Source organism: Mizuhopecten yessoensis, unplaced genomic scaffold, assembly GCF_002113885.1.
Source record: "Mizuhopecten yessoensis strain PY_sf001 unplaced genomic scaffold, ASM211388v2 scaffold10829, whole genome shotgun sequence".
NCBI lineage: Eukaryota > Metazoa > Mollusca > Bivalvia > Pectinida > Pectinidae > Mizuhopecten > Mizuhopecten yessoensis.
Window position 1 is genome coordinate 1,074,236 of NW_018408742.1, and position 18,785 is coordinate 1,093,020.

General features: G+C 36.0%; 1 protein-coding gene across 1 annotated transcript in view; it reads left to right on the top strand.

The window, feature by feature from the left end:
* Nucleotides 1–18,785, top strand: part of LOC110462740 — a 97,268-nt gene that overhangs the window by 7,920 nt on the left and 70,563 nt on the right. The window contains exons 3-5 of the mRNA XM_021516870.1: nucleotides 3,575–3,632; nucleotides 5,012–5,163; nucleotides 10,578–10,719. The gene's annotated coding sequence lies outside the window, so the exon portion shown is untranslated. The remainder of the gene's footprint in view (nucleotides 1–3,574; nucleotides 3,633–5,011; nucleotides 5,164–10,577; nucleotides 10,720–18,785) is intronic.

Consider the following 18,785-nt stretch of genomic DNA (forward strand, 5'->3'; position numbering starts at 1 on the left):
TTTGTTCAAATGAATGACCTTGACCAACTTTCAAGGTCACAGGTGTCAAATGTCTTAAAATCTTCAAACAACTTCTTCTTAATAACCAAAAGGCCCAGGGTACTGATATTTGGCCTGTAGCAATCAGGGCTACCAAATTTGTTCAAATGAAGGACCTTGACCCACTTTCAACCTAATGTCATTGTTTGACATTCAAGGTCACACTGATATTCTGCCTGTAGCTGTATTTTAGTCCACTTTTAAGTTTACAAGTGTGAGATTAATACCAGGTGAGCGATGCAGGCCCATTGGGCCTCTTGTTTAAAGTACAAAGTTCAGCCTAGCTACCTACCCTAATTATTTTGAAAGCCTAAAGCAGAAACACAACAGTTATTTTCTTAGCCTTGCTTTGATATATTTTTGTTTGCATCAACTGTTATTTCTCATTATTAAATCCCAATTTTCTTAATTAAAATGTAGCAATTTACCATTCTACCATTGATCTTCCTCAAACAAAAGACACCTGTGAAAAACTATCAGCCCATGTGTTCTGACCGTGCGTTAGAACAGTAAGTCTAGCTTTGTTATACTAGATAAGATTAGTGTTTTGTGGCCCCCAGCTGACTCGGAATAAGATTTGAGATGAACTGGAGTATTCACACACATGATAAAGGCCTATAACTCAGGCCTGCAGGCTGACTCCTCATACACATCACTGACAAGCTATCCATGTTTAATCATCAGCACTGCTAGCTGTGATAGAAAAAACAATCTGTAAAAACAAAACCCATGCTAAAAGTGGACTGATTTATAATTTTCTTCAGCGAAGTATACACACACATTTCCTGTTTTGAATTAGGCAACTGTAATAGGGTTGGAGATAATGTCTCAGATTATCACACCTGCAGATTTGTGGCTGTTAATATTCCAGTATGGACATGCCCTTGTAGACAACTATTGTATTAAGGCAGTGAGTATCACTGCATCATTTAAAATTGCTAAGAAGAGTTTCACTCAAGAGTTTTTTCGACTTGGGAGTAGTCTCCCTTCTATATATTAGATGGAACTGTCAAACAACCAAAAGCAGTTTTTATGGCTTAGAGTAACTTCCCCTGTCAAGTTTTTCATTTGCTTTGTGGCCCATAAATTGGACATTTATTTTGATGCTGTGCTTGTGTAATTCTTGTATGACAACATTGGTTAAGAGTAGGAAATTCAGTGAAAAAGTCCCTAGTTAGACCCATACAGCTCTTTTTTTATATCTTTTAAAATATATAATAATAATATTGTTATAATAATACTGGACGCGGCAGTATGCCTATACATCCAGATCAACTATTCTGACATCCTGACGACAGATAAGTTCATTGTTGTCAATTTCAGAATTATAAAGACTTTCTGATTGTCCCCAGTACTTATCTAGCCGAGCTTATTGTCCTCTGGTTCTTTTGTTATTGTTTTAAGTTAAGACTTCGTCTGTAACTGTGCTATCATAACCTCCAGGTGTCAGTTTGTATACTTGTATCATATCTCCTTGAAGTCTCCTATGCTGGAGAGATGACTGTTTATTATTATTTCTATTTTCAAACATTCAAATTTCAAACTAAATTGTACTAAAATTCTATAAAATGTAAAACAAAATTTGATTTATATGGAACATACATTTCACAGTAGTGACAATGATAATGATATTGTTTAACTTATTCACCCCTGAAGACACATTTGAACTGTTCCAATTTAAATGTTGGAATATTTCATTATGAATTTTCAGGGGTGGGTAAGTTAACCTGTTGATATCCTTTACCATAATACAGAGCCTCCTAAAGATTTCAAAAACTTTCATTAATTTTTCAGAAATTCTTCATAGAATTGAGGCCCCAATCACCTCGCATTCACTTGTTTTATGGCTAAAGACGGCAAAAGACGTTTTTCTAAAAAAGAAACAACTTATTTTGGGGATTTAAAAAGTAATGGAAAGGGTTATCTTATTTAAAAGTTGAAAGGAAAATCACTGCATTTATTAAAACATTAAAGATAAGACAAGTACATAAATAAAAAAATAAAAAAGTAGATATACAGGCTTGTGTATCGTGACATGAGTTGAATGATGTTGAGATGAGACACACCAGGTTTCACCAGGTGAAGAGGGGATGATGACCTATGACCCTATTTGTATGTTATTTAGATCTGTTGACTTATCAATGCTATGCTATGTCCTGCTATCTCCTACCAGGTGGGATATGTGGTACTAAGTTTACACTAACAGTCTGCAATCTGTCTACCAAGTCATAAATAACCTTTCTTATTTAGAGGAGAATTTAAAACATTCTGTAATAGATTGCACATTGTATATTTTTTATTTCTTTCATGGCTGTTTTGGGAAAAGTCCTGACTGTTGTCCCTAGGTGCTGTATTAAACTTTTGCGCTTGACCTAGAATTGTTTCAACTAACAATCCTCCTATACTATAGTGATGGGCAATCTGTTTAAAATTATAATCAATAATCATTTTGTAATCAAAAGTAGTAAATCGACTGATGATCAATTGCATGATCAGTATGTTATTTTATTGGAGTGAATACCTAATCAAAGTGGGAACACGACTGTATCATCAATACAAGAATGAAGGACTTTCAATGCAGACATTAAATTGTATACATTTGACTCTTCAATTTCAATAATGAGCCGAGTATATCGATTATGGAATTTGTAATGGATGCTCAGAATCAGAAAGCTTTGATTAGTTGGAGTTATACACAGTTTTGATTGGTTGTAGTAATGCAAAGCTTTGATTGGTTGGAATAATACAAAGCTTTGATTGGTTGGAGTAATACAAAGCTTTGACTGGCTGGAGTTATACACAGCTTTGATTGGTTGGAGTAGTATAAAGATTTGATTGGTTGGAGTTATACACAGTTTTGATTGGTTGTAGTAATGCAAAGCTTTGATTGGTTGAAGTAATACAAAGCATTGATTGGTTGGAGTAGTATAAAGCTTTGATTGTTTGGAGTTATAAAAAGCTTTGATTGGTTGGAGTTATACAAAGCTTTGATTGGTTGGAGTAATACAAAGCATTGATTGGTTGGAGTTATACAAAGCTTTGATTGGTTGGAGTTATACACAGCATTGATTGTAGGATACAGATCCATCTTTCTGTGAAAATCCTTAAAGTACACTGCCATTAAATCGCCCTGTATACAGTTTTCAAGATCATTTAGCAATGTATCTCACATAGACAGTATTTTGAAAAACCGACGGTAATATGCCAAACGTTAAATCTATTAAATTCAAAATATATGTTTTTTGGCAACATATCCTGCTTTTATATTTGGCCTATATTCATATTAAATAAAGATGAAATGTTTTAAATACCACCCATAAATACTCGGGTCATTTAGTCGCGGAGAATCAAAAGGAATGTTAGTGTTTCAAGTCTTTAGAAGAGATTAGAGCGTGAGTCATGCACGTAAAACAACTTCTCTTTGGTAATGGCCTTGACTCTTGGCTGTCATTTCGGGGATCAGTAAGTGTTTTCATTTCAATGGATAAGTTGTAATTCTTTTTAAATTAAATGTAGTTTAACTATCTCTTTCCAGCATCTGCCGTTCCCGAGATGATGGTATGGTGCGGTGATGTAGGGCTGCACAGCTGCAGGTTTGTAATAGAGCTTGTACCTTAATCCTTATACCGTATTTACTCTTGATTAACCCATGTTATACACCAGTCATATAAACTCATTCACCTCGGAAATTTCATAATGAACTATTCCAACCTTTGAATTGGAAAGGTTCAAATGTGTCTTCAGGGGTGAATGAGTTAGGAGATACATTTAGGCTGTTATATGACTTTCTATTTCATTTTAGATTTATGAAACAATAACAAGACATTTGAAATTTCTGAAGTCTAAAATTTTACCTTTGATTGAGACTTGGTATCTATGGTCTCCAATGTAACATCATCAGGCCTGACATTTAAGAATCTTCCCCCCTCGGGTTGAGATTCCCCTATCTCACCCCCAAGGGAGTGAGAGATTCTATTAGTCTCCAATGTAACATCATCAGGCCTGACATTTAAGAATCTGATCCCTAGGGTTGAGATTTTGCTGTCTCACCCTCAATGTTGGGAAACACTGTTAATCTATCAAGATCATATGTGTTGACAAATCGACTGTCTGTTCAGTTTGCCTAGTTTATAAAGAAAGATCCTGTTTTTTTATGTGAATTGGGAAAAGACCCGCATTATGTCAATTTGGAAGAATCATAGAATTATAACCTCAGTGTGTCGATAAAAACCAGCATGCAACACTGGCCTTCTTAGATCATTTTTCTTCAAAACATTTATAAAAGGTTATAAAGCTTTCTTATTTCTTAGTTATCACGGTCATACATTTAAAAAAAAATGGGAAATATGAACAAATGTCAGGAAAAATAGCACCATTGCCTTTTGGAATGAATGTGAATTTCAGCCCCAGAATTTAATGGAATCAGATAAAGCCATGAGGACATCTTTATTGAGACTACTTTCGTAATTTGTCTAGAAATCTGATCAGATTACTCAATTTTAGAGATGACCACATTGTAGAGAAAGTATCTGCTCCCAAAAAACTACCAGTCTGAGATAATTATTATTATAATACAGATATCGGATCACAAGTCTGCAGAGGACTGCAACAGTACCGAGATCTAAAGATCCGATTTTTGTCTAGGTAGATGAAGGCCTATTGGCCATTCCCTGACAAAAAGGAGTGCTATTTTTATCAAATACTGGTTTTACTGTACCCAATATATAGGGCTAATTGGATAAACATAACAAAATAGTAAAAAAAAAATGTTTTTAATATATACCATGTCAGAAATATGTAATAAATCATATAGGATCAACTTGTTTACTGTTTCCATCTGTTTACAGATTTGTCATGTACTAAATCTGTTTCCTGCTGTCAGTCAAATTTGTATGGACTTAATTTGACCTGTCAATCAAAATTACAAAGTGGTCAGTTTATCAATTTTTTTGTTTCTCCTTTTCTGTAACAGCTGGTGTCCATTATGAAGGAAGAGGAGGTCAACTCAAGGTCATTAGCAATGAAGATCAATACTCGGTTCATTAGTGTTCAAGATTATACAGTGGTCAAGATGTGAAATATCTCATTGTCCATTGTCTGTGGGAGGCACTCAGCATCTTAAAGGTAATTTTATAGAATTCTTCGTTGATATTTTGCATGGTGCTCCATTGATTATGTATGATTTAGTGTGCATTCAGCTAGTGCTCCTTATGATGGCTTTAAAAGTTTTCATCATCCGTATGATTGGATTTACTTTGTCTCAGCTGTTATTTAAGTTTGGAGAAGCTGCTTCTTGCCCATGTCTCGATCTGTTATTATGTTGTTCATGTCTCTGTGGGTGTCTGCATATTTCATGTGTCTGTCTGTCTGTCCATCTTTCCATGTGGGGGCGTGGGGGCCGAGTGGTTAAGGTGTCTGACCGTCTACGATCGCGCTAACCCTCCACCAATAGAACGCTGATTCGACCCCTACGCATTGCAATCAGAAGGTACTGGACGCAGGTCGGTGTTTTTTCTCCAGGTTTAGGTACTCTAGCGTTCCTCCTGGCACATCCTTAAATGACCATAGCTGTTAATAGATGGTAAAACACAGACAAACCTATCCATATGTATCATATGTATGTTCAAATGTTAAGTCAAAATCACTTCAATGCTTGCCTGTAGGGTGAACCCCCTCCCCCCCTCTACCTTTTTTGTGTAAATATCCATACAAAATCTACCTGCTGTTGTACTAATACATGTCAAGTTGACTGATGGAATGCAGTCGTCACTGATGGGCCAGTCCTAATGTGTACACATTTCAGCATTGGGAATAAGACAACATGTGTGATTAATTTATGCTCTATTCAGGACCACAGCCAAAATATATTTTTGATTAATAATTTAATCACCAGATCTGCTGGGGATGGTAACCGGAGCCAAAAATACACAAGGTAATTGTTTGTAGAATATCTAGGTTGTTATGTTTCTAAACAGTTTCCATTGATAACACGTGTCTGTGCAGACACTAGCAGAACTATTCTGATACTTCATCAAGTTCATGGCTTTGCACTCCAGTCAGCACCAACAGGAGTCTGGTAATGTTCAAAACATGGTTAGCTTGACATCAGGTTAAAGTTAAACGTTCATCTAGAAATAATATTAAAAACTATCAAAATTCATAACTAAAGTTGCATATTTGGGGATTTTAAATCATTATATAGATGCATGAAACAGAAAACAAATCTGAAATCGGAATTAATTTTTCAGTAATATGGTTTTAAAGATGATTAGAATTGAAGATAAAATTCATTAAAGCTAATCGGGCTTTAAATGGTTTGGTTCTGGGTGATGACTTTTATCAGCTTAATAGGCAATTTAGTCAAATTTTCAAAAATGATATTTCTTTGAAAAGTGAGGTATCTAAGATTTTATTTTCCTTTTTCTGTTGGTTGTGTTCCGGGCACAGCTTGATTGATACTGCATGAAGTGCTTTATTTAAAATAGATATGAAGGATTGATAACAGCTCAGAATTTGTAATGAAACCTTTGTGATCGGCTGATGAGGTATGTACCTGGTAATGAATGGGGATTGATGACTCTGATCATGAGGAGGGGAGATAATTAGATATGTTTTTATTTAGCAGCTTCTTGTCAGAAACATTTCAATTCTAATTTCTAATTAGTGGATAACCCCTACTGTATTTCGAAATTTTGCGGCGGTATCATGATTATACTGTCGTAAATTATTTTGATTAACCAATCAAATGCTGTGTTACATCTAAAATGGATTACAATATTTCTTGATGGTTACTGAGGCAGGGTATTACCAAAAGAAAACACCATAAAATGGACATATTCTTATATGTACCAGGTAAAACACTTTATTCAATAGGCTGTTTTTCACAAAGATAAAAAACATTATTTTTTTCTGTTTTCATTGTATCTACACTTGTAAGAGCATGATTTTTAGAAACTTAAGTCACGTTTGTCTGAGCCATTATTTTTAACCTGGTAAAGATGTCTTGATGAAACTTGAAGTATATCAGCATCACCCAAAGCTACCAGCATCACCTAAATAAGATATAAAGCAATGTGCTATAAAGTCTTTCATCTCAGGGTTAAAGGTGAAATAGGCCATAAATGATTTTAATGATTATATATATACATCTGAACCTTACAATTGAAGATGGCGACACACCTAACGTGTTGAAACATGTTATTAGGACCCTCGTACCGCTAACAAAAACTGTAAATAAGTATTGTAAACTGTTTTATCTGACATGACTATAGCTTTAATAAATCATTTCTGAAAAGAAAACCATACATTGTGATACTTTTATGAGAAGTTATCAAGGTGAAATAAACAAAATATAATTAACAACAGAGTTCTGAGAGTGAAAACATAAGTGGGGCTTGATCAGGATTCAAACCCACGACTTCAGATTGATGTACTATCGCACTAACCAATTGATGAACTACCTGGTCAATGGAAGAGTTGTGTTCCATAACTGTGCTTAAGTTATATCCGAACATAAGTTAAGGGGAGGTTACTGTAGTATTTGGGAAAACCATAGTGCAGTGGGGCAGGGATGGAAATTAAGGGGAAGTTACGGTAGTATATAGGGAAAACTACAGTGCAGTGGGGCAGGGATGGAAATTAAGGGGAAGTTACTGTAGTATATAGGGAAAACCACAGTGCAGTGGGACAGGGATGGAAGTTAAGGGGAGGTTACTTTAGTATATAGGGAAAACCATAGTTGTAGTGGGACAGGGATGGAAATTAAGGGGAGGTTACTGTATATAGGGAAAACCACAGTGTAGTGGGACAGGGATACTTAAGATTGTGATGGGGAGGTTACTGTATATAGGGAAAACCATAGTTGTAGTGGGACAGGGATGGAAATTAAGGGGAGGTTACTGTATATAGGGAAAACCACAATGCAATGAGACAGGGATCCTTAACATTGCAATACAAATGGCTGATCACCTTCATGTAGGTGTTATCCAGGCACCTTAACTATGAGTTGCAATGGAAGAGAACAATTTCTCTCATTTCCCTGTGTGTAAGATAGAGCTGTCCAGGGTAAGAAAGGGATGTTGGAAATTTCTACCTTACACCCCATTTCAAGTGCTGTGACGTCACAATGGCAAAACAATGACGTGACGTCACAAATTTAGAACTCGCCGATGCTGCAATGCGAAAAAGGCGACATGATGAAATTAAAACCTTTTATTATATACATTTACCGTACACGTTAAAAAGATGTGATTAATTTTTCTGCACAAACATTGTTTGCAAATATGGGACATGCTTAATCTGGCTGACTGATTCGTTTTTCGTCTTAAAAGCTCAGGAGAAAAATTGATACTTTCAAAATGGTGGCCAGTCCAAACGCATTTTCATGGTGTCTGGGCTTATTCTGGTGGTTGGAATGAGAGAAAAATAGTCTTTCATGCCCAAGGGTGTAGGATAGGGATATTCAACCCTCGGGATTTTCAAATTTGGCAAAACCCTCGGTAAAGCCTTGGGTTTTACCAAATTTGAAAACCCCTCGAGTGGAATGTCCCTATCCTACACCCCTGGGCATGAAAGAGTCTTATAGCATTACCCAGGGAAGGTGTGCAGTTTATCACAGTTACATGCATTTTAATTGGTACAACGAAACAGAGTTCAACTATAATTTTTTAAATGTCTTTTAAAAAGGACAAGGCAGATCTCAACTTTAAATTTTATTCAAGATTCAACCAGTCTTCACAGCACGGAATGGAGAACATTTGACTCAATGTAAAGTAATTGTCATTTATTTAATAAATGTATTATCCTCCTTTCTCAATACAGAATGTCATTTAGGACAAATGTTTTGGTATTTTGATATTTAATATTCTGAGGGTTTTTTCATCAGATCACAGAATATTATATTTCATAGTTATAAATCATGGGAACTTAATATAAAAGCATGCCAGACCCAGAACCACAATGAAAAGCAGGAGTAGAATCAGATGTAGGTTTGTCATGCGAGTCTATTCCCATGTTTGTTTATAGTACGTGACCAGGGCAAGCCTATCAAATCTCCATTATGTCAAATAATTGAAATGTTTTAAATTCAAACATTAGATTTTTTACAATGATAACTTATTATTTGTACTAAAAAAATAACGTATGAAAATAAAATATAAAAATTGACTGTGCGTTACTTATTTATGGTTGAAAGAATGATTGGTATTTTGAGTAATGTTATATAGAATGACTTTATTCATTACCTCACGTACACAAAAAAAGAATTTGAAATGGAATATCATTGTAAATTTTGATATAATTCAGGTGCATGGATCTCACTTTTATTTTATCCAATACTTTTATAAGGAAAGATATTTGAGATGCCAAAGAAAGCTTTAGTCACAAATGGATTTTAGATGAAATTTAAATAAACAAAATATGGAAATAAAAAGAATTTATTTTCCTGTAGCTAGTGTGAGAATGGACATAAAAGCTTTATGTAAGAAAATAATTTGTTAGGGGTTTATTTATAAAATCAGCTGCTAATGACCTACAAACAAAGCGAGAGACATACAGACAAAGGGATTTTTAATTCAATTTGAAATGGAACATCCCTGTTGCAAGGAAATTCAATACAACAGATAAGAAAAGTTTGTCATTGCCATACCCCCTCCCCCAAACAAACACACTCTGGACAGAGGGGTACTTGGGCCAATTATAGAGTTCATGTTTAAAAGACTACTCCCTTTGTATGATTAAAGAGATTTTAACCATATTTGAAATGTAGCATCCATGTAAATGGGATTTAATGTTATATAATGTATAAGTGAAGATTATTTTTACCCTTTCCACTGCCCAACATACCCATGGAAGGTGGTACAGGGCCTCTTGTGTCTTTTGGGTCAAAGACTTTGTTAAAGGAGGGAGGAATGTAGCAGAACTGGACTTGATTGGTCACAAGCGATCAGGTAGCAGCTCAGTTGATTAGATCATCTAGATAGTGTTTAGAGGGTCCCGGGTTCGAACCCCAGTTTGGTCATGTATTTTTCTCTCCATTCTCTCCAGTAACACCCACATAAAACCTATATAATTAAAATACGGTATTGATGTTGATGATGATGATATTATGATGACAATGAAAATGATTGTGATAATGCTAAATCCATGTCCGTGTGTGTATATATGTGAGAATGCGTGAATGTCCTGTTTATGTATATGTATATGTAATGAAAAACTTGGAAAAATAAAACCATTACTAAAAAAAACCCACGGTATTGAGTAAAAATGTTTTGTTTGTACCCTGATAAGCATCTATGTGTGGCAGATTTTAATTGTACATAGGATTATGGTCGCCTTCTAACTTCGAGCTAGAGGGAATTTCCCTTGGACAACTAAATCAGCCAATCAGCAAGTGTTTCAAACAATTGTAATTCTTACCTAAAACTTGTTCCGGGTGAATACAGTGCCTCTGAGTTTTTAAATAGGTAATTGTTGATGTATTATACAATTGAATGAAATCTACAGATATTTAACTTTACAAAAATGTATACTTTTGGTAGATATGGAGTCAAATATCAGGGGGTGTTCCTGTCCCACTTCACGGGTTTGGCTTGTAACCCACCAATTGTCAAAAGTAGACGCCTGTAACACTCTAATATGCCACTAAACCCGCCAGAAAAGGACTTTTGAAGCCTTTGTCAGGTATGTATCTGTGAATCTAGACAGTTGTCACTGGTTTTGAACTTCAAATATTAACGCTATTACTGTAATTATTAGTAAATTATTTAGTTGTGTGAGTCTGCTCAGTGGTAGATCTTAGAGTGAGTTCGATCCCAGGTGAAATCACACTACTCTCTTTCCTCTTACAATTGAAAAAGTTGAAGTTACTTATACGACTTCAAAACTTAACTTAAGATGATGGACAATAATTTATTTTGGATTTGATGCAAAACAGTAGCAGAAACTATCTATTTTGCACGATCATGTGTCGTGTTAGTTCAAAAGAACAGATGATGAATTACCCACAATGGATCACCTAACCATCATTTTATTCTTTCATTCAAAATTCAGAGGATGAATTATCATTAATGGTGGTATATAGATGAGTGTTCTTACTAACGAAATTAATACCTGGGGTTCACGGGAGAACACTCCTACATCATTAGGTAGCGTTTCCGGCTTTTCCAAATAACAATAGTCTCAAAACAAATCACGGCTTGAATTTTGCAATATTTTCAAATCAACAAATCTTTGTTTGCATTGTATTTAAGTATTGCTATAGTCCCAAGATTATTCCTATCGTCCAAAACAGAAGGAGTAGACCTCACACACTCCATTTTCTAATTTTTTAACAATGAACAAATTACTACTTCTTGAGTCATCTGTTGACAAAAAATGTTGCATGACTATGCAATCAAATGCTACATCATTGTAAAATATGAACTTTTAACATGTTTAACTCCATCTACCCCTGAAGACATATTTGACCCTTCCAATTCAAGGGTTGGAAGAGTTCATTATGAAATTTCAGAGGTGAATGACTTACGGATTTAGAAGTATATTTGTGACAAGTGATCCGTTTTAGGTCCTCACTCCTTATTCCTTTTGAGGGTTTGCTACTGAATTTGGTAACAACAGATATGGGAAATGGTGTTAAATTGTATTAAATGCATTCATATAGGCAAATTGAATTGTAGTATTGAAAATCAAGACTTGCGTCCAACTCTAATTTTTTTTGCATTTTTTTAGTATATCTCAAAAATTCTGGCTTAGGATTCGCTGATACATGTAAACAGACAGAAAACTTCAAGCAGATGTCTTAGTTGAAAGGACAACAGTCCAAAGATTTCCAAATATGACCCTATTACATGAAATGTGTGTAAAATGTGGGGGTGGGTGTGCAGGTTTATCAATATAACTCTCAAGTGTCTGGTATAATAAGGTTCCTGTGTATACTTAAAGCTTACATAGTTAATGTAGGAGACAAAGTCACGGACCCTATAAAGTTCACACATCCACATAGGCAACAGTGTCTACACATCAACTCAACTATGCTCCAGTCAATATTTGTTTACAATCAACAGCTTCGGGAATTTACGAACTGTAAATAACAGATAAACTATGTATCTTCTGTAAACTTGAAAATTATTTGAGAACATGTCCAGCTAGGCTTGCTATTCCATCACTTTAAGGTAAATATTTCATGCTGTGTCCAGTGACCAGTTTTATTGCAATTTGTCGAGGAGATAAATTATAATACATATTTAGTGAGGGTACCTGTGGATAGGTGCCGAGCGTTATCAATGTACTCACGGATGTCAGGTGCCCCGACACATATTTACTACCTATAAATACAGGTGATTTATAACATTAACAGGTATGTCGTTAAAATACAGGTATGTAGTTATGTACTGAGTTGAGCTATTTACCCAGAGTGGACTGTAACAATAGTAAATGTGTCTTGTGTGAGAACATCTCAGTGGGACACTACTTAATGGGAAATTTTCATGCATTTAGCATGTTTAGAATGCTTTTCTTATAGTATACTTACCAACAGACAGTAATGCCTCATTATAATGTCCCTCATCATTTTGACCACTTCACTTTGCCGACCTGTTCGGTCCCCTTTTCCATTTCCTGTTTCGGGTACATCTTGTAAGGGACATTGTTAAGCCTTTTCCTTCATGTCCATCAATTCATTTTTAGCCCACCATCATCTGATGGTGGGCTATTCAAATCGCCCTGCGTCCGTGGTCCGTGGTCCGCCGTCCGCCATCTGACCTTAAACAACTGTTATCGCTATTTCTCAGGAAGTATCAGGGGGATCTTTCTCAAATTTTATATGTAGATTCCCCTTGGTCCCTAGTTGTGCAGGGCAACTTTTGAAACTGATCGGATAAACAACATGGCCGACAGACAGCCATCTTGGATTTTGATATGAAGGTTTGTTTTCATTATTTCTCAGGAAGTATTAAAGGGATCTTTCTCAAATTTTATATGTAGGTTCCCCTTGGTCCCTAGCTAGTTGTGCAGGGCAATTTTTGAGACTGATCGGATAAAAAAAATGGCCAATAGGCAGCCATCTTCGATTTTGACAGTGAAGGTTTGCTATGGCTATTTCTCAGGAAGTGCAAAAGTGATCTTTCTCAAATTTTGTATGTAAGTTCCCCTTGGTCTGTAGTTGTGCAGGTTGACTTTTGGGACTGATCAGTTAAAAAAAAATGGCCGACAGGCAGCCACCTTGGGTTTTGACATTAAAGGTTTGTTATCATTATATATTATCGTGTTTAGTCTGCACTAAACCCACTATTTCTCAGGAAGTACTGGAGGGATCTTTCTCAAGTTTGTTATGTAGGCTCCCCTAGGTCTGTAGTTGTGAATGTTTAGTTTTGAGACTGATCAAATAAACAAAATGGCCAACAGGCTACCATCTTGGATTGTGACATTGAAGGTTTGTTAACCCTATTTCTCAGGAAGTACTGGAGGAATCTTTCTTAAATTTGATATGCTGGTTTTCCCTTGTCGTTACCTTGTTGTGCAGGTTAACTATTGAGACTGATCAGATAAACAAAATGGCCAACAGGCAGCCAACTTGGATTTTGAAATATCGCTGTTTCTCAATAAGTAGTGGAGAGATCTTTCTCAAATCTTATATGTAGGTTCCCCTAGGTCCTCAGTTGTGCATATTTACTTTTGAGACTGATCAGATAAACAAAATGGCAGACAGGCTTCGATTTTTGACATTGAACGTTTGTTAGTACTATTTCTCAGGAATAACTTTCCTCTTCCAACTTTCCTAAATTTGATATGTAGGTTCCCTTTGATCCCTTGTTGTGCATGTTATATTTTGAGACTGATCATAAAAACAAAATGGCTAAAGGAAGAACTAAACACATATTTCTCATATTGCAATGATCAATTCTATTTCTTTCACATTAAGTACTGTACTAGTAAATATGTGAAATGACAAACTCACTTTGAAGGTAGTCTTTTATACACAGCAGTACTAAGTTTAGATCAAAAGTTACCTCAAGGTGCATTTACTGCTAATTACATGACTCGATCAAACAGATTAGTGAAAAGAAGAGAAAAGATTGAACTGACAAAGAACTAATGAAGATGTTACAATGGTGGGCGCCAAGATCCCTCTGGGATCTCTTGTTTCAACTTGGCGTTTAACTCTATTACTCTAAAATGTACTGAAAGTGAAACAGTTGTAACGTAACAGGAGCAGAAAAATGCATGGCCAGACTGGGGTTCAAACCGGGACCCTCTGAACTATAGACGGATGCTTTACCAATTGAGCTACCTGGTCGCCAACGATATACCCAGTCTAGTTCCGCTACATTCCTCTTTTTGTTCTAAGACTTCGCCCCGAAAGTAAACTATTTACAACCTAAGTTTGGGTATCTCCTTGTCAAGTATTCACCCAGTACTTGAAACAAGGCTTGGTTACCCGCACCAGATTTAACAGGAGTGGGAAAATGCACAACTAGACCGAGGTTTGAACCTGGGACCCCCTGAACTCTAGACCAATGCTCTACCAAGTTAGCTACCTGGTGGCCAACGATCGACCCAGTCCAGTTCCACTACACAGTAATCAAACTTTACATCTGGATTGCGCTTGAGTAGTACTACACTAGTGTATCAAATGTAGGTCACTGTGATCTATATTTGCCACTTCATTAACTAGCTCAGCATCTGCAATACCCCTGGTACATACAGATACTAATGCCAAATTTGAAGTTGAGCAAAGTCTTTGAAACAGAATCAATTGCATACCATACTCTAATTGCCCAGTTTAACAAATCTTTACAATCACCACTTTTAATTTGAAATAAAATACAATGATGAGTATATTGTTTGCCCATTTGTGATGACTGGGTCACAATCTAGCCAATCTTGACCAAGTCAATTTCTGCTGACAGGACAGATTCATAAATAGATAAAATCCATGTAAAATTCTCTTGGTTTTGAAATGAAATTCTGGACTATATGTTGTGTTGTTTCAGTCCTGGACTTTATGTTGTGCTATTTCAGTCCTGTAATCGTGGACTTTATGTTGTGATATTTCAGTCCTGATATCCTGTACTTTATGTTGTGAAATTTCAGTCCTGACATCCTGGACTTTATGTTGTGTTGTTACAGTCCTATTATCCTGGACTTTATGTTGTATTATTTCAGTCCTGTTATTCTGGACTTCATGTTGTGTTATTTCAGTCCTGTTATCCCAGACTTTATGTTGTGTTGTTTCAGTCCTGTTATCCTGGACTTTATGTTGTGTTGTTTCAGTCCTGTTATCCTGGACTTTATGTTGTGCTATTTCAGTCCTGTAATCGTGGACTTTATGTTGTGCTATTTCAGTCCTGTTATCCTGGACTTCATGTTGTGTTATTTCAGTCCTGTTATCCTTGACTTTATGTTGAGTTGTTTCAGTCCTGTTATCCTGGACTTTATGTTGTGTTATTTCAGTCCTGTTATCCTGGACTTCATGTTGTGTTATTTCAGACCTGTTATCCTGGACTTTATGTTGTATAGTTTCAGTCCTGTTATCCTGGACTTTTTGTTGTGTTATTTAAGTCCTGTTATCCTGGACTTCATGTTGTGTTATTTCAGACCTGTTATCCTGGACTTCATGTTGTGTTATTTCAGACTTGTTATCCTGGACTTCATGTTGTGTTATTTCAGTCCTGTTATTCTGGACTTTATGTTGTGTTATTTCAGTCCTGTTATCCTGGACTTCATGTTGTGTTGTTTCAGTCCTGTTATCCTGGACTTTATGTTGTGATATTTCAGTCCTGTTATCCTGGACTTTATGTTATGTTATTTCAGTCCTGTTATCCTGGACTTTATGTTGTGATATTTCAGTCCTGTTATCCTGGACTTTATGTTGTGTTATTTCAGTCCTGTTATCCTGGACTTTATGTTGTGATATTTCAGACCTGTTATCCTTGACTTTATGTTGTGATATTTCAGTCCTGTTATCCTGGACTTTATGTTGTGTTATTTCAGTCCTGTTATCCTGGACTTTATGTTGTGATATTTCAGACCTGTTATTCTGGACTTTATGTTGTGTTATTTCAGTCCTGTTATCCTGGACTTTATGTTGTGTTATTATAGACCTGTTATCCTGGACTTTATGTTGTGATATTTCAGTCCTGTTAAGTTTGATGACCTACTGAATGTACTCATAGAAGATAGTGTAGGGTTCTTCAGGGTTGAAGTCTGTGTTGAATTGAGGACCTGATACACCAATGCAGCTAAACTGGCAGATTGGCCTTAAAATTCAGGAGAAAATTTGAATCCTGATCTCCTGATGTGCCATTTTAACTAAATGTACCAACAGAAGATGTTAACAGGGTTCGTCAGGGTTGAAGACTTTGTTGAAGTAGGAAGGAAGTTGTATCAAGTCTGGTCTGGTTGAGTTACCGAGGACTAGACACACATTTAACATATTCACCCCTGAAGAGGCATTTGAACTCTCCCAATACAAAGTTTGGAATAGTCCATTATGAGATTTTAGGGGTAAACAGGTTAAATTAAGTTGGTAGAGTGTTCTTTAAGACATAGGCATGCTTTGGGTTTGAGTCCTGGTCTAGCCCATCATATTTTGTCATTTGCTGTCACATTTAGACAAACACTATTTAGTGACCTAAGTACAAGATATATAAAAAACGATTAAATTTGTTGAAAAAGAACTAATATAGAAAATGGTGTTAAAAGTGCTTGGAATGATGATGTCCAGGCGTTAACCACAATCTTCACTCTGACGTCCATTTCACACCTTGCTATTTACCTGTGTACCTGATTCCCATCACCTGTACAACAGTAGTTATCAGGTGTCACATGGACCTAGGATTAAACCTATCAGATTTCCTGTGACATTAATTCCTCTATGATCGTCCAACTTCATTTACACCTATCCACTTACTTACTACTGGTATGTATGTGTAGATAGTGTCATACAGTTATTATCCTTGATCCATGTAACATTCTAGGTGTGACATTTACTGATACATATTCCTTTTATTGGCTGCCCCTGATAGCTCATTTGGTAAGCTCCCTGCATCCTTAAAAACAATCTAGGTGTGACATTTACTGATACATATTCCTTTTATAAGCTGCCCCAAAGAGCTCATTTTGTAAGAAATCCCTCCATACTTGTGTGTGTGAAAACACTACATAATGTTATGCCCCACATCATCCTGACACGTCATGAACATTTAGCAGCATGGTTTTCCTTTTCCACTGTTATTCATTGATTTAAGTCCAGATCTGTTATATTTTATGGTCCTTCACTCAGGAGACAATGCCATTCTAGTATCAATAAATATTGAATCAAGTATATTAGTGTTACTCAAGTTCTTGTCAACTGATAGTTTTCATTTTGTTTTCACTGCTGCCTTACCAAATGCGCTTGATTTGAATTGCTCATTAGATCCACAGGTCGACACACTTTCTGTGAATAAAGCATTACATTAATACATTCTGTAACAACTAAAGTAGTAAATATCCATAATTTAGAATATACTATATAACATTATACTGTAACACTCAAAACTACTATGGTAAATGTTCTCAATTTAGAATATACAAATGTACATAAATTATATTGTATGATATCCCTAACAGCTACTGCAGTCAAATTCTCAGTTTAGAATATTTTATAGTTTAGTTTAGGATATAAATAAGCAAACTGTACCACGTCACCCCCACTACCACTGTGGTAAATATCCTCAAGTTAGGGTATACCATATGGCCTCAAAACTACTGCGGTAAATGTTCCCAATTGAGTAGTTACATTAAACTTATTGTACCCCTTACAACAATGTCTTAATATCAATTAAATATACTGTACTCTATTACCTTCCCGTCACAACTACTGCAGTAAACGATCTCAAGTTATAATGTCCTTTGAAATACCCTCCCACTCAGAGCTACGGCAGTAAATGTCCTGAATCTGTTGTACACTCTTGACCCTGTCATCATCTGTCCCACCACAGCTACTGCAGTAAATGTCCTGAATCTGTTATACACTCTTGACCCTGTCATCATCTGTCCCATCACAGTTACTGCAGTAAATGTCCTGAATCTGTTATACACTCTTGACCCTGTCATCATCTGTCCCACCACAGCTACTGCAGTAAATGTCCTGAATCTGTTGTACACTCTTGACCCTGTCATCATCTGTCCCATCACAGCTACTGCAGTAAATGTCCTGAATCTGTTATACACTCCTGACCCTGTCATCATCTGTCCCATCACAGTTACTGCAGTAAATGTCCTGAATATATTGTATGCTCTTTTGTTAAGTCATTCGCCCCTACGTTTTTAAACTGGACTTGCCCAGTCTTTGATTTGGTAAAGTTCAAACGTGACTTCAAGGGTGAATGGGTTAAACACACTTTACCCTGTCATCATCGATATCTGTCCCATTACAACTACTGCAGTAAATGTCCTGAATATTTACCCCTACATTTTTAAACTGGACTTGCCCAGTCTTTGATTTGGTAAGATTCAAATGTTACTTCAGGGGTGAATGGGTTACACATACTTGAACCTGTCATCATCTGTCCCATTACAGCTTCTGTAGTAAATGCCCTTAAGTTAGAATATAAACAAAAACTGTACCCTGTTATTATCCATTTTGTAATAATGAATCTTCATCCTGATATCGACTATCACAACATTTAAACATCTACTTACCATTACATACTTCGAATTGTATTTGTGAGGTAAAATCGGAATGACTCACAGAGTATTGTATT